At 46.8% G+C, this 15,422-nt stretch overlaps 1 long non-coding RNA gene across 2 annotated transcripts; it reads left to right on the forward strand.

The window, feature by feature from the left end:
- Positions 1 to 411: 411 nt before the first annotated feature.
- LOC121832624 (uncharacterized) lies at positions 412 to 14,349 on the forward strand. 2 transcript variants are annotated; one of them, XR_006076247.2, is made up of 3 exons: positions 412 to 1,843; positions 6,707 to 6,817; positions 12,013 to 14,349. It is a non-coding gene; the product is annotated as an uncharacterized LOC121832624 (long non-coding RNA). The 2 variants fall into 2 exon arrangements; XR_013043023.1 differs by lacking the exon at positions 12,013 to 14,349 and adding an exon at positions 10,819 to 11,209.
- The last annotated feature ends 1,073 nt before the right edge of the window (positions 14,350 to 15,422 follow it).

Genomic DNA, 15,422 nt, shown 5'->3' on the forward strand with positions numbered 1-15,422 from the left:
AGAAATCCGGTCTTGAAAAACCAAAAAACACAAACAAACAAACAAACAAACCCATACAAATGAAATAAGAGGCTTATAGGAGTTCCTACCTCTCAAGGGACTTGTGACAACTTGAGGATACTAGCATTCTTACTGTTATTACAGTGTCCCAATTATAAAGGGGGGTCATGTGCGTTGGTTACACCATATGAGGAAATGTGGACTATACCTTAGGCTGTGTTTGTGGGCCTTGGGTACCCAAGGGTTAATGAACTTTGCACTCTGTTTTTCTCTGAGCCTCACTGGGCGCCAGCCTGCATGCCTTCCCATTGCAGACAGACTGGGCCTCAGATCTTTGCAGACCTTTGAACCTAAAATTGCAGCAAACAGGGGAATTTACTCAAAGCCTTTATTCATGTTGCCACGGAAACTGACCCTTCCTCCAGCCTTCTGTTGGGAGTTTCTGCTTCTCAGCAGCTTCTGGTCTGTGGGCGCTCCCACATCAGGGCCTGCCCTTCCCTGTGGAGCCCTCTTGTCAACCTGTGCGGAGCAGCTCCTAAAGCTTATGGACACAAGCGGAAGTACTCTATATCTTAAATGGGGAAGCGTCTTTGGGGCTGTACCCAGCTGGGTTGTTCCACACCGGAAAGCAACGGAAATGAATTCCAGCTATTCAAGAGCCCAGAAAACCTACCACCTTGGAGCCGTTCCTGAAGGACGAATTCCAGAGTCCGGAGGAATCACTCAACGCCAGAGTGTGTGCTTACTTAGTAAGCACAAGGCTCTGGGTTCAGAGTCCTAGTACTATGAATGAATGAGTGAATGAATGATGAACTTACCCCAAGGGACACTCAGCAACGGAAATCAACTCAACAGTGGAAAAGCTATGGAAAAGTCCTGGAGGTCAACATTGAAACCAACAAATAAAGCCAGTCTCCCAATCTCGACTCACACTGGTCCCCAAAGTAACCATGAATGAATTACCGGATCCATGTGCTGCTGTGTACTTGGTAGGTTGAAAGGGCACAAGCACTAGCCATCTTTGGAGACCGTGGAATGAGATCCTGCAGAATTTCCTGGTCCATTCTGAAAAAGAGCTCTATTTTTGTCTGCAGCCTACAGTAAGCCACTTATGCTGGCTACCGTCTGTCCACTTGATACAAACCGGGAAGAGGGAGCCTTAATCTAGGAATTGCTTCCATCAGATTGGCCTGTGGTACATTTTCTGGATTAATGATTGATGTGAGAGGTCCTGGCCAGGTAGAGGCAGCGCCAACTCCTGGGAAGGTGATCCTAGGTTGTTTAAGAAAACAAGCCAAGTAAGCCATGGAGAGCAAGCCAGCAAGCAGGACTCCTCCATGGCCTCTGCTGCAGGTGCTGCCTGGAGTCCCAGCCCCGGCTCCACCACCCCACCCCACCCCCGTTACAGACGCTAACCTGTAAGCCACGCAAACACTTCCCACGTGGTTTGTGGCCAGTGTTTCATCATAGCAACAAAAGCAAACCAGGATCAGAAATTTAAACAGGATGGTTTTTGAAATCAAACAAGTTCCTTCTTTGCATTCATTAAGTGCGGATTAATACTGCTTGAGTTCTAGATTAAGTGTGTTTCTCACTGTGTAAAAATGACACATGCAATGAAAACCATGTTGCTGCAATGCACACGATTCAGCCCCACTTCCTGCCCTCGGACAGCGAATGACAGATGCAAACACTAAACAGGAATCGGCTCTGCTTCCAGAAATCATCTGCTGTGTGATCTTAGACAAGTGACCTGTGCTCTCCACTCAGATCCTTGACTTATCTGCATTCCTCAGGAAAAGGAGCAAGGGGAGCTGTTCCAGATCTTTCCGGCTTGATCTTGGTGAGAGGAGCGACACTCGGGAATCCGGGCTTCTGAAGTGCAGGCTGTGTGAGCTGTATGTGGAGTGACACTGACTTCTGAAGTGTGAACTGTGTGTGGAGTGACACTGACTTCTGAAGTGTGAACTGTGTGTGGAGTGACACTGACTTCTGAAGTGTGAACTGTGTGTGGAGTGACACTGACTTCTGAAGTGTGAACTGTGTGTGGAGTGTCACTGACTTCTGAAGTGTGAATTGTGTGTGGAGTGACACTGACTTCTGAAGTGTGAACTGTGTGTGGAGTGACACTGACTTCTGAAGTGTGAACTGTGTGTGGAGTGTCACTGACTTATGAAGTGTGAACTGTGTGAACTGTGTGTGGAATGACACTGACTTCTGGAGTGTGAACTGTGTGTACTGTGTGTGGAGTGACACTGACTTCTGGAGTGTGAACTGTGTGTACTGTGTGTGGAGTGACACTGACTTCTGGAGTGTGAACTGTGTGTACTGTGTGTGGAGTGACACTGACTTCTGGAGTGTGAACTGTGTGTGGGGTGACATTGACTTCTGAAGTGTGAACTGTGTGTGGAGTGACACTGACTTCTGAAGTGTGAACTGTGTGTGGAGTGACACTGACTTCTGAAGTGTGAACTGTGTGTGGAGTGTCACTGACTTATGAAGTGTAAACTGTGTGAACTGTGTGTGGAGTGACACTGACTTCTGGAGTGTGAACTGTGTGTACTGTGTGTGGAGTGACACTGACTTCTGGAGTGTGAACTGTGTGTACTGTGTGTGGAGTGACACTGACTTCTGGAGTGTGAACTGTGTGTACTGTGTGTGGAGTGACACTGACTTCTGGAGTGTGAACTGTGTGTACTGTGTGTGGAGTGACACTGACTTCTGGAGTGTGTACTGTGTGTGGAGTGACACTGACTTCTGAAGTGTGAACTGTGTGTGGAGTGACACTGACTTCTGAAGTGTGAACTGTGTGTGGAGTGACACTGACTTCTGAAGTGTGAACTGTGCGTGGAGTGACACTGACTTCTGAAGTGTGAACTGTGTGTGGAGTGACACTGACTTCTGAAGTGTGAACTGTGTGTGGAGTGACAGTGACTTCTGAAGTGTGAACTGTGTGTGGAGTGACACTGACTTCTGAAGTGTGAACTGTGTGTGGGGTGACACTGACTTCTGAAGTGTGTACTGTGTGGAGTGACACTGACTTATGAAGTGTGTACTGTGTGTGGAGTGTCACTGACTTATGAAGTGTGAACGGTGTGTGGAGTGTCACTGACTTATGAAGTGTGAACTGTGTGTACTGTGTGTGGAGTGACACTGTGGGATAGGCCAAAGATCCAGGCCGGATTTGGGAGGACTGGAGGGGTCCAGCCTCCCCAAGGGTGGGCAGAGCCATGACAGCTGCACATGTGGTTCCACATGTGTGTGATATGAATGTTCAGTTCTCAGAGGAATGCTCATCATCTCCATTTTTCCCCAAACAGAATGACAGACACTCAGAGGTATTAATTTGTTATATGAAGTAAGAGAACAGAGGTGATGTGGGAGTTAAAAGCATGAGGAGCCTTGGTCAAAATGTCACAGCCGACCTGTCAGAACCCTGGAAATCTACCATAGAGGATTTAAAAAGCTGAATTTCCACAGCCACTCTGTGACACTTTCCTTGTCCTTGTCCTGCCCCTTCTCCCCAGCTCGGGCCCAGAGGGCTCACAGTGCTGCAATCCTGGGGAAATCCAGCGGGCAAATGAGGTTGGGACCCCCAGAGGATGCTTCTCAGAGAACTGTCATTTGAAGAGTCGTGACGCCCCCCAGAGAACTGTGCTCTAAACCCTTGTCTTTATCTGAGTTGACTCAAAGCAGCCTGTTCCCGGGAATGTTGTCAAAAACAATCCTCAGCACAGCTGGCTGAGGCAGCAACTGCAGTCAGAAGCCGACCAGAAACCCGAGGCAGAGAAGCTGGGAAAGGAAACATTGTAGGAGGCCTTAGGACACTAACGTGTTTCTGGAAATCTATGGGATGCAAGTGACAGGCCTGCGTACATGCCCAGGTGTGGGGCATTTACCCACCACCCCCACAGCTTCCCAGAGTTTTCTTGAGTGCGAGCAGCAGGAAATATTAGATAGAAGGATTTATAGCGGAGAATCTTGCGGAGATAAACAGATAGAAAATAAAGGATAGCCTCGAGAGGGCCTGGAACCTATTCCAACGGGCCCCGACTGTCTCTGGTCCAGGGTTTTTATAGAGACGCCAAGGGGTGGAGCAAAAGACCTCCTCCCCCAGCACAGCCAAGTGCAGGCCATCTCAGACACCTGCACTCAGGCCCGTGGTCCTGATCATCCTCTATTCGGACCTGCTGGGTAAAGCCACGAGGAACCCCAGAACGGGCTCCCACACCCAGGCAAGGCCTCAATAAGTAGAAAGGCATCCTGCACTCATGGGCTGTAAGATTTAGTACTAAGACAATGTTTCCCAAGCTGTTGATGGTCCAAGGTAACCCCTACCCAGACCCCACTCCTTTATTCTTAAAGCTGTCCTACGATGCTTATGGAAGTGTATCGGACCCTGGAGAGCCAAAGCATTTTTTGGGAAAAAAAAAAAAGTGAAATTTGAAGTATATTTCCAAGTTTCAAAATACAGTTGCCTAGAGTAATCAATTCAGTGTGATACTAACCTAAGAACAGACAGGTGCTAACAGGAATTGCTAAAAGGTCTTACTAATAAAAAACCCAGTACCAGATACTGAGGTAAAAGCTGAAAGATCAGAGAGGCAGAGCAAGCCACAGCCAACCTCACCTCACCAACTCCTCAGCCAATCCCGAAAGCCTCTGAGTCCTCACCCAAAAGATCTCAGCCAAAAAGAACCTTTAGTTCCTGTCTCCTCAGGCCTATATATACCTTTCTTTGCCCAGCCACATCACTTCCTGGGATTCACAAGGCGTGTGTGCTTCCCAAGCAAAGGCTTGAGATCTCAAGTGCTGGGATTAAAGGTGTGTGCCACCACTGTCTGGCTCTGTTTCTCTCCTAGACTGAGTCATAATTGAACTGGGGGTGGGGGTGCGTGTTTGTAGAAAACACTCCCCACTTAGCCTTCCTGAGTAGTTATGCTCCGCGAGGAAACTAAGTGTCGTGTGCTGCGATCAGTCTGTAGCGGTCCTGAACTGAAAAGCGAGCAAAATAAGCTCTGCTCCTCTGCCCATCCTGTGTAATAGATCACTGGAAAACCCGCCTGCTTGGGGCAAGCCCCCACATCTCCAAAGGCTTCCGTTAACCTCGGGGTGAAGTTGAACGACCCAGCATCCTTTTTATGACGCTTGGAGACCTGGCTGGAACTACCCCCCCCCCCCCCCGTGTTATTTCATTCTTGCCCCCCACCTCCACCCCTCCACCCACTTTCATTCACATGTCTTGGGCTTTCTTGCAACCCAGAGCTTCTCACAGTTTCTCACAAGTGCTGAGCCTTCGCTGGACTCAGCCCCGACCCCCCACCTTTAAAAAATAGGAAGCTGGGTACAGTGGCATCTGCCTGTGGCGGCTCAAACACTTGGGAGGTAGGGATAGGAAGATCAGAAGTCGGGGTCATCCTGGGCTACATGAGACCATGCCTCGAAAACAAAACAAGAACTAATCTTGCTACTTTAAAAGGTGTGATTTAGCCGGCGGTGGTGGCAGTGCACGCCTTTAATCCCAGCACTCGGGAGGCAGAGCCAGGCGGATCTCTGTGAGTTCGAGGCCAGCCTGGGCTACCAAGTGAGTTCCAGGAAAGGCGCAAAGCTACACAGAGAAACCCTGTCTCGAAAAACAAAAAAACAAAAAAACCAAAAAACCAAAAACAAAAAAAAAGGTGTGATTCATAGTGATCACTGAGTGATCACCTTCGCTATGGAATTCTACAACACTGCCGTCACTCCAGAACAAGTCTCCCACTCATTAGCAGCCACTCCCAATTCCTCTCTTCTTTATCTCAACGACCCTATTCATTTTCTTCCCGGAATTATCTATTCCATAAAAATGATACCACACAAAATGTGTCCTTTGTGTTGAACTCTTTTCCTTTATCACTATTTTGCTTTAAAGATTTGCCTCTGTGACAGCACGTATCAGTAGGACATCGCTCTTACAGCTGAGTAATAAATTCCACTGTATGGACGTACTACATTTTGTTTATCCAGTTATCCACTGGTGGACGTCCCCATTATCTCCGCTTTTCTGTGACATTGCGAACAATGCGGTTACAAGTGTTTGGTTACAGATTTTTTTTTGGTGTGAGAATGTTTTCAGTCTTTTGGCTTTTGTGTTGGTCGTTTGTCACGACAGGGACAAAACACCGGAGAGAACAAAGGATTGCTTTTATTTGGGCTCTCGATGTGAGGGGTTTCAGTTCCCGATCAGCTCACCCTGCTCTAGGTGACATGGACACAGTGAACAGGGACATGACGGGAGAAGCAGATGGTGGAGCAGGGTGACAACCTGGAGGGACCAGGGACAGACCTGTACCTCAAAGCCTTGCCTGCCAGTGTGACCTTCCCCCCACCGGGCCCACTGCCTGATGGCCTGCTCAGCGGGTTCACTTCCCGACGAAGTTAGCAACCTCGTGCTCCAAACACCTTTTAAAAACTTGTTTAAAAAAAAAATTCCACACCTGTCCACAATGTATTTTGATCATATTCACTCCTTCCAGCCCACCCTCAGTTTCCCCCCCAAATATCTCTCTCTCCCAACTTCACGTGCTTTTTAAAAAATCTTTTAATCACCCACCGGGTCAAATTCGTGTTGTCTGCACATGTGTGGGAGTGGGGTCACCCACTGGGACGTGGGTCATTTGCCAGTAGCTACTTTCCAAAGAAAAGTGACTGTCCCTCTCTCTCCCAGCAGCCAGCCACTGCCATTAGCTCTTTGGACGGGGATGGAGGAGCCTTGGAAGTCCCTCTCACTTGGTGCTAGCAGATTTAAGCGGCTTGATCCTGCATGGATCGCGTGCAGGTAACCACAGCTGCCGTGAGTTCATGTGGTGCATTTCCCAGCACTGTTCCCCACCCTCCAGCTCTGGCATTCTTTGCCCCTCTTCCATGATGTCCCCTAGGCTTGGTGTGGGGGATGATATGGATGTCTTGTCTGTCTATAGCTGAGCACTCAGATTCACTTATTCTCAGCACTTTGAACAGCTTACACGTCTCTACACTAACCTCTAACCACCGTAACAAGAAACCTCTCTAATTACAGTTGATAGAAGCACAAATCTATTAGCGTAAACATACATCTCACCACTTATTTATGTAGCCTCTGGCTGTCCTAAAACTCACTATATGCTATGTAGACCAGGCTAGCCTCAAGAACTCACAGAGATCTACCTGATTTTGCCTCCCAAGTGCTGGGATTAAAGGTGTGTACCACTATGCTCAGCTATAAACAGATATTTTGAGAGCGGCTTGATAACCTGACCGTTTAGGAAAACAACCTCAACGGCGTCCCGCCCCCACCCCAGGACTTCCCCATATTTACAGCAGCAGGCATGACTTTGCTCTTGGGATGCTGGCCTCAAATACCATCAAGAGAGCTGCAGCCTGCTCCGATAAACGGTCTTGCCACTGTCATACCAGTTGGCACATCCTGCCCGGTCAGTCAGTATTATAGCATTCAGGATCCCGTGCCAGGGAAGATCGCTGATATCTTTCCAAGAGGCACCCAAAACAGTAGAGACTAGTCCCATTGCCCAGGGTTACAACCATAACAGAAAGTAGGGGCCCATTGTTCTAGACCAGCTGTACGTAAGCTGTTGGGCAGGCAGTACCTGCCACACCTACCGCGTTATTTTCTAGGTGCCTGGCTCACCCTCTTGCTCAGAGGGCTCTGAGGAGAGAGGAGTATACACCTTATTATTGTGCTCTGCACAGTGCAGAGCATCTGAAAGGCATCAGTGAGAAACTGACTGAGTCACAGCACGCATTCCATTTGGACAGCGAGAAATTCTACTGCTTGAAACAAAGTCTTTGTAGGCTCTGATTTATGGAGTCTTTGAAGAAGAGTGGCATGTAATGTGTGTGTGTGTGTGTGTGTGTGTGTGTGTGTGTGTGTGTGTGTGTGTGTACATATATATATGTATACAATACAAATATTTATGCTCATCATTTTAGTGAAGTATACATATCTGTATACTGATTGAGACAGGGTCTCACTGTTTACCCTTGGAACTCTATGTAGACTAGGTTGGCCTTGAACTCACAGAGATCCAGTTGACTCCATCCCTTCTGCTGTCCTCTCTCTTCCCCACTTCCCCTTCCTTCCCTAAAAGTCTGCCCTCTTCTCAAGCCGTCCCCCTGGCCCCACTCCCTGCACATATGAGCGAAAATACGTCCACTTCCCTTCCCATGTCTGGTTAATTTCACTTGACATAATAAATTCCTGTTCCACCCATCACTTGTAAATGACATGAGTTCATTCTCCATTAGAGCTAAATAAAGCTCCATTGTTGACACAGGCACCTAAGCTGGTTCCATATATATATATATATATATATATATATATATATATATAATTGTATGTATATTGTGTATGTATAGTATGTGTATAATATATATTATATATATATATAATATGATTGATTTTCTTTTAGTGTTCAACAATGAATCTGAGAATCACCCACTTTGTCAAGATGGAAACTACATTCATACATACAATAGCTGAGGCTTGTCGTGAAATCCTCCTGCCTTAGCTTATGTTCTGGGATTACCAGCCTGTACCACCATGCCTGGCTCATTTCCTAAATTTTAAGTGTGTTGTATTACCTTTTTAATTTCAAAAAGCACACAAAACACTGAAGCCTACAATGTGAAATGGTTCTTAAAGTCTCTACGGCTGAAGTGGAGATCTCTGATTTCCAAAGTCAAACCACGCAGAGCTCACAAGTGGCCACTGTAGCAAATGCTGCTTATAGAAGATACTTTCTGCAAATTTCACCATCCTGCATCCCAACCAGCCAAGTTGGGAGTTTTATAGAGTATTTCACAATAGTTTAACTGTCCTTAAGAAAAATAGAAAAAAAATTAAAAATAAAGAAAATGCCTCTTTAATTTTTCAAAAATTATATATATACATATATGTATATATATACATACATACATACATACGTATGTATATATATATATATATATATATATATGGGTTTCTTGCCTGCATGTATATCTGTGTGCCACACACATGCCTGTGCCCTTGGAGGCCAGACATCATGTGATTTCCTGGAACTGGAGTTACAGATGAGCCATCATGTGGGTACTGGGAAGTGAACCCTGGCCTCCAGAAGAGCAGCCAGCACTAACTCCTGAGCCATCTCTCCAGCCCCGATGCTTTAGATTTGTCTTGTCACCTTGGGACACCTTGCAAGAGAGGAGGACTATCACTTGTTGCCTTTGAATGTGGCCCCTTCGGTAGTTCTGCCTGTCGAAAACACAAACTAAAATACAACTGCTTTAAACGTTCCTCCCTAGTTCCCAGAGCCATGTGATTCAGTCCCTGTTTGGACATAGGCTTTGGGTAAGCAATAAGAAAGTCTCATGGGCACGTCAGTGTAATTTTACCAATTAAAAACTTGTAGATTGCCACCAGAGCCTCCCTGTCTGGCAGGGTTCATTGCTCAGGGATGCCTAGAGGTGAGAAAGTGGGACGCCCACACATCCCGTGTGATCAGGGCCTCAGCACGTGCCAACCACAGCAGAAGCTGCTTGTGGAGCCCAGGCTGGAAGGGCAGGAAATCCAGGTTGGAAGACTGTGTCTACTTCTGAAGGGTACTGTCACTGCACTTACAGCCTGTGCCGGGTTCGACTTCTCTAGCAGTCACCTAGGTGCCAGGGTTCCCGAACAACTCCCAAATCCCCTAAGAAAGCCTCGTCAGAAGACACAAATTGTTTCTTCCAAGCTCATCCTTTGTACTTCACTCTACTCCCTGCCTCCTTCCCTGTCCCCCCACCCCCCACCCCCACTCCTGTCTGTCCCTCTTCCTTCCTGGCTTCTTCCTTTCCTTTTCCACTACTGAAATGTGGATGCCACTGGCATCCACCTTCCCTGTCCCCAGAGGGCACCTCTCACAAGTGAGTGGAGACAGCTTGTGGGGAAAGCTGGGCCCTCGGGAAGCATGGCAGGGAGGCAGGGGCAGGACAGACGTCTGGACGGCACTCGCCCCTCTATGTACCAGGCTGGCAAACAGACAGCCCGCCCCAGGCCACCTTTGATCAGCTATTCCCTTCCTAGTATCCAGAAACCTGGGTTCTGCCTAGGAACAGGCCAAAGGAGGGTGCCATTGGGTGAGACTGAACCTGTTTAGTAATGTTACCTCAGGATCACCAATGATAAGTCTTTGCAGACCTTTAGACTGGATGTAGCAAAAACAGAAAAGCTTCCTAGTTGAAATAACTTCAAAGCTTTAAGTACTTTACAAAGCACCCATTTACCCTTTATTTCCATTTCTCAAATGTTAGCATTTCCCCATTTTCCCCCTGTATTTCCTTTCCCATCTCTTTCATTTACTAATAGACACCACTCATACACCATGCCAAGGATGGGACCCAGGGCCTCTGGACACGGTAGACATGGTAGGTAAGCTTCCTACCACTGAGCTATAGCAAGACCTTATTAATAGACATTTTAAGGATGCCTGAGGTTAACTGAGCAACAGTATAATTATAGTGTTCAGATATACCCACACCGACCCACACATAGTTCCCCCATCTTGTGTCATCATACATTAATTTATTTGCTATAATTAATCAACCAATATGAACACACTATTATTAACTAAAGTCATTAATTTACTCAGCTTTCCTTACTTTTTGCCTAATGTCCTTTCCTCTTTCAAGACCCCATCCTGGATGTGTTATGGGTAGTTATCATTTCCCATCCTGGATGTGTTAAGGGTAGTTATCATTTCTCTTTAGGGTCCTCTTACCATTACAGTTTCTCTGAATTTGCTGTTTGTTTTTTGTTTTCTCCAGACAGGGTTTCTCTCTGCAGCCAGGAACTTGCTTTGTGGACCAGGCTGGCCTTGAACTCGGAGATCCACCTACCTCTGTCTCCCGAGATTAAAGGTGTGCACCACCACCGCCCGGCTGACTTTGCTTACTTTTGATAACCCTGACCATTCTGAGGAGTGTTGGGTAGACATGTAGTAGATCCCCTCTGCAAGAATGTATCGAATATATTTTCACTGTGATTAGACTTGGTTCATGTGTACCTGGAGGAAGACTGCCAAGGTCAAGTGCCATTGTCCTTGTATCACAGCAAGGTACACATGGTCAGTGACTCATCATCACAGGTAAGAGTGTTGACTAAGTCTTCCCACTGTGGCTTCCTCTTCTCCACTTTCTACGAGGAAGTCACCCCAGTCAGCTCACACTGGAGGAGGAGAGCCTGTCTTCCACTGTAAGGACAGACAGCTTGGATTTCTACACAAAATCTGTCTCGTTGCTCCCATTTTATGACTACTCCATGCTTTGAGTCATAATCCATTCGACTTGGTTTTGCTTGTTCTGCCCACTAATTTGACAGAATTGTTAATCCATGAAAAATTATTCTGATAACCTAAGATTTGAAAACTAGAAACACTTCCCCTTCTGAGCTACCTGTGAAGCCCGGCAGTGGTGGCACATGCCTTTAATCCCAGCACTCGGGAGGTAGAGACAGGCAGAACTCTGTGAGTTCGAGGCGAGCCTGGTCTGCTCTACAAAGTGAGTTCCAGGACTGCTTCACAGAGAAAGCCTGTCTCTGGAAAAAAACAAAAAGAAACAAAAGAGTTATCTGTGGTTATATAGAAATTTTTACTTTAAATTAAAAATTTTAAACTAGCCTGAAGATTCAACACTCAAAAAGGGAAGAGGCATTCAGAAGTCTCTCGGCTGGTGAAATGCCTTCGTGGGGAAATACACTTGCTGCTGCCCAGCCCAGTGACCCTAGAACCTACTTAATGAAAGGAGAGAACTGGTGCCCACTACTTGTCATCTGACATACCATGCACTTATACCATGGCATACATGCACACGCCTACCCATGAACACGCACACACACTCCACACACACACGTAATGTGTGGGATGGTTTTGAAATATGTTTACAAGTCTATGATAGTCCTTACTTTAAGAACTAGACCCTCTCCCCTCCCCTATGGTGATCTACGATTCTTCCTCCAAACAGAATCTGACAGAAGTGCCTCTGTGTGGCTTCCAAGACTGGCATCATGGAAGACCCCACGGCCTTCTTTACGTCTGCCATGGATCGCTTGTTCTGAAGGAAGCGAGCTGCCAACCCATCCGCTTGTGAGGATCCTCAGGCTCCTCTCTGGGGAGGAACAAGAGCTCCTGTCAACAACAGCAGGGACCGAGGTCTTTGTCGAAAGCCAAGTGGGTGAGCCCGAGTCCCCCCATCCCATGCAGACACGGTCAAGCCTGCAGCCCTGGATGATACCTGTCTAGGCTTTTACGAGCTTTCCTGAGCCTTAAACTACCCATCCAAACTGTTTCTGAGGCACTGAAATGTGAACTAGTACATGCTTGATTTTTTTTTTTACCTGCCAAGTCTTGGGGTAACTTGTTATATGGCAACATATAAGTAATAAATTATAATGTTATATTTATAGTATCAAGCGGTGAGACCCTTAAAAAGATCCAACAGGACAGTTTTGCTAGAAAGAGAAGATGTAACCCACGTTAAAGCTGCTTTCTTGCACATTACAGTGAGTAAATAAATTAACATTGTAAAGCTCACTGTTGGTAGGGCTTCTGGGAGAGAAGATCATGACTGGTACTTTACTTAACATGATTCAGTGCCCCTGAAGCTGACAGATGAAATGAATGCTATACTGCTCTCCCTGGGGCAAGAGCCAGAAGTAAAAGCCTCACGCTGGTTTTCACAACGACATTCCTATCAGGAAGCACTGTTTGTACTAACGAGGAAAGACTCAGAAACCCAGGAGTAACCAACTGAGCCATCTCACTGAACCCAGACAGTTCTTTAAGAGCTGGGAGTGGGGGCTCACACTTACCACCCCAGTACCTGGAGGCAGAGACAGGAGAATTACCAAAAGCTCAAGGCAATTTTACTTGCACATTAAGACCTGGTCTCAGAAACAGAACAGAACAAAACAAAAACAGAGCCATTTGGTCATATGTACAGATAGGTAGATAGGTAGGTAGATAGATAGATAGATAGATGATTGATAGATAGATAGACAGACAGAGAGACAGACGATTGATAGACAGATCCCTTTTCCCACACTTATGTTACATGATAACATGGCTGTAAAATATTCTCCTTACCTACTAGGAACAAAAAGATGAAACCCCACCCAGCAATGCTGGCAGACCTGGCCCAGTTTTAAACTGTCGTCAAGCAAAGTCCTCCCCTCCTCCCTCTCTCCACGGCCCCATAAGCAAACAGAAAGACTCAGATAAGTGTTCAGAGAGTTCCCGTGCTTCCTGCTGGCTGCAGCAGGCAGCCAGTTTCCTGGAGGAGGAGCCTCCTACCTGGGAAATCCCAGACCCAGAACCCTGGCAAAGAAACTAAAAACCCAAAGAAAACTGTTGTTCACATGACAGGAATGCAAAGAATGATGGGTGGTGGGGCACATGGCAGAAAGAAGCCTGGCATGTGTGAGGCCTGGGTTTGGTGCCCAGAACCACACACCCACCCACACACCCACCCACCCACCCACACACACACACCCCTATACCTACCTACACACACACACACACACACACTCCTACACACACCCCTAAACACACCCCTACACCTACACCTACACACACACACACACACACCTCTACACCTACACACACACACCTCTACACCTACACACCTCTACACCTACACCCACACACCCCTACACACACACACACACACACACACACACCTACACACCCCTACACACACACACACCCCCTCAAGCTTAGCACATTCAGGGACTAGCCCTTGGATGACAGAGAAGGAAAGTGTCACGGAAGCCCACGCTGCCCCACAAACCCCTCAGCTACCCCACCCTCCATTACCCGAAGACACAAACACATTAACGTCCTCTATCTGGCTCCGAATGCAACATCCAGTTCAAATGGAAGAAACTAGTGATGAACTGACCAAATAAAAGTGGCATGTGGCACAGAGAATGGGTGTCACCTTTGTTACAGACGCTGGCCTGACTGGTACACACCGAAACGTTGTCAGGGACTGACTCATGCTGTGAAATCAGAAGAACTGTTTGTGCTTGTTATGGCTCTTTCTGTATGAAAAACAGTTACTACTTCTATATATATATATTTAAATATAAAGGTAGTTGTAAAGCCAGGCCTGGTGGCATACTCTGATAGTCCAAGCTGAGACTTAAGCCAGAGAATCACTTGGGTTCACAAGTTCAAGACCACCCTGGGCAACATGGTGAGATCCCTTGTCAACAGCAAGGACAGAGATGTAGCTCAATGGTAAATTACTTGCCTAGCATGTGCAAGGTCCTAGGTTCAGTGCCTAGTACAAAACAAACAAATAAATAAAAGCCAAACTATAACATAAAAACACAACCTTCTTTTTATTTATTTGGGTTTTCAAGACAGGGTTTCTCTGTGTAGCTTTGGAGCCTGTCCTGGAACTCACTCTGTAGACCAGGCTGGCCTTGAACTCACAGAGATCCACCTGCCTCTGCCTCCCCAGTGCTGGGATTAAAGGTGTGCACCACCACTGCCCAGCACAACCTTTTATTAACCATGCAATTTTAAAGATTTTTTTCCCTCAGAAAGTGAGTAAAGACATAAGTGCTTCAAAATCCCATACTGTTTTCAAATAAGCCAATTATTGCCTGCTTCATTTAAATACTTAGTACATACTGCGTGCGTGCGTGCGTGCGTGCGTGCGTGCGTGCGTGCGTGCGTGCGTGCGTGTGTGTGTGTGTGTGTGTGTGTGTGTGTGTGTGTGTCTGAGTGCAGGTAGAGAGGCCACAGGGCAACCCTTGATTGTTTTTCCTATGTGCTTTTTGAGACAGGGTCTCTCATAGTTGCCTTATCTACTAGACTAGCTGGCCAGAGAGCGCCAGGGCTCCACCTCCTCTGACTCCCCAGCTCTGGGTTTATGAACATGTGCTACCACATTCAGCTTTATTTTGTGGGTTCTGGGGATTAACCCCAGGTCCTCGGGCTTGCACACTAGGTACTTTACGGGCTGAGACATCTCTCCAGTCCTTCAGTTATGTTTAAAGGTAGGTTTTTGATGTTTTTTAAACGTCACCATGTAAATAATATGTAAGTAATCCCTGTGAACTAGAATGATTTATTAGTCAAAATGATTCAGTTCCGCTGGAATGAGGCAGGATGGTCCCAAGTTTGAGAACAGCCTGGGCTACAGAGTGAATGAGAGGCTAGCTTGGGCCACCCAGCAAGACCCTGCTTTGAAACAAAACAAAAACCAAAAAACAACCGACCACACAACAAAAACATTCCAAACCTAGCAGGTAACAGACATTTGCTACAGTGGCTTCCATTGCTCACATTCCTCCTCTAGGGGAAACTTAGACAATGCCTACCCCAAGGTCCCCGCACCAAACCCAGATACCTTCTAGGTTTACT

This window comes from Peromyscus maniculatus, chromosome 10, assembly GCF_049852395.1.
Source record: "Peromyscus maniculatus bairdii isolate BWxNUB_F1_BW_parent chromosome 10, HU_Pman_BW_mat_3.1, whole genome shotgun sequence".
Classification (NCBI taxonomy): domain Eukaryota; kingdom Metazoa; phylum Chordata; class Mammalia; order Rodentia; family Cricetidae; genus Peromyscus; species Peromyscus maniculatus.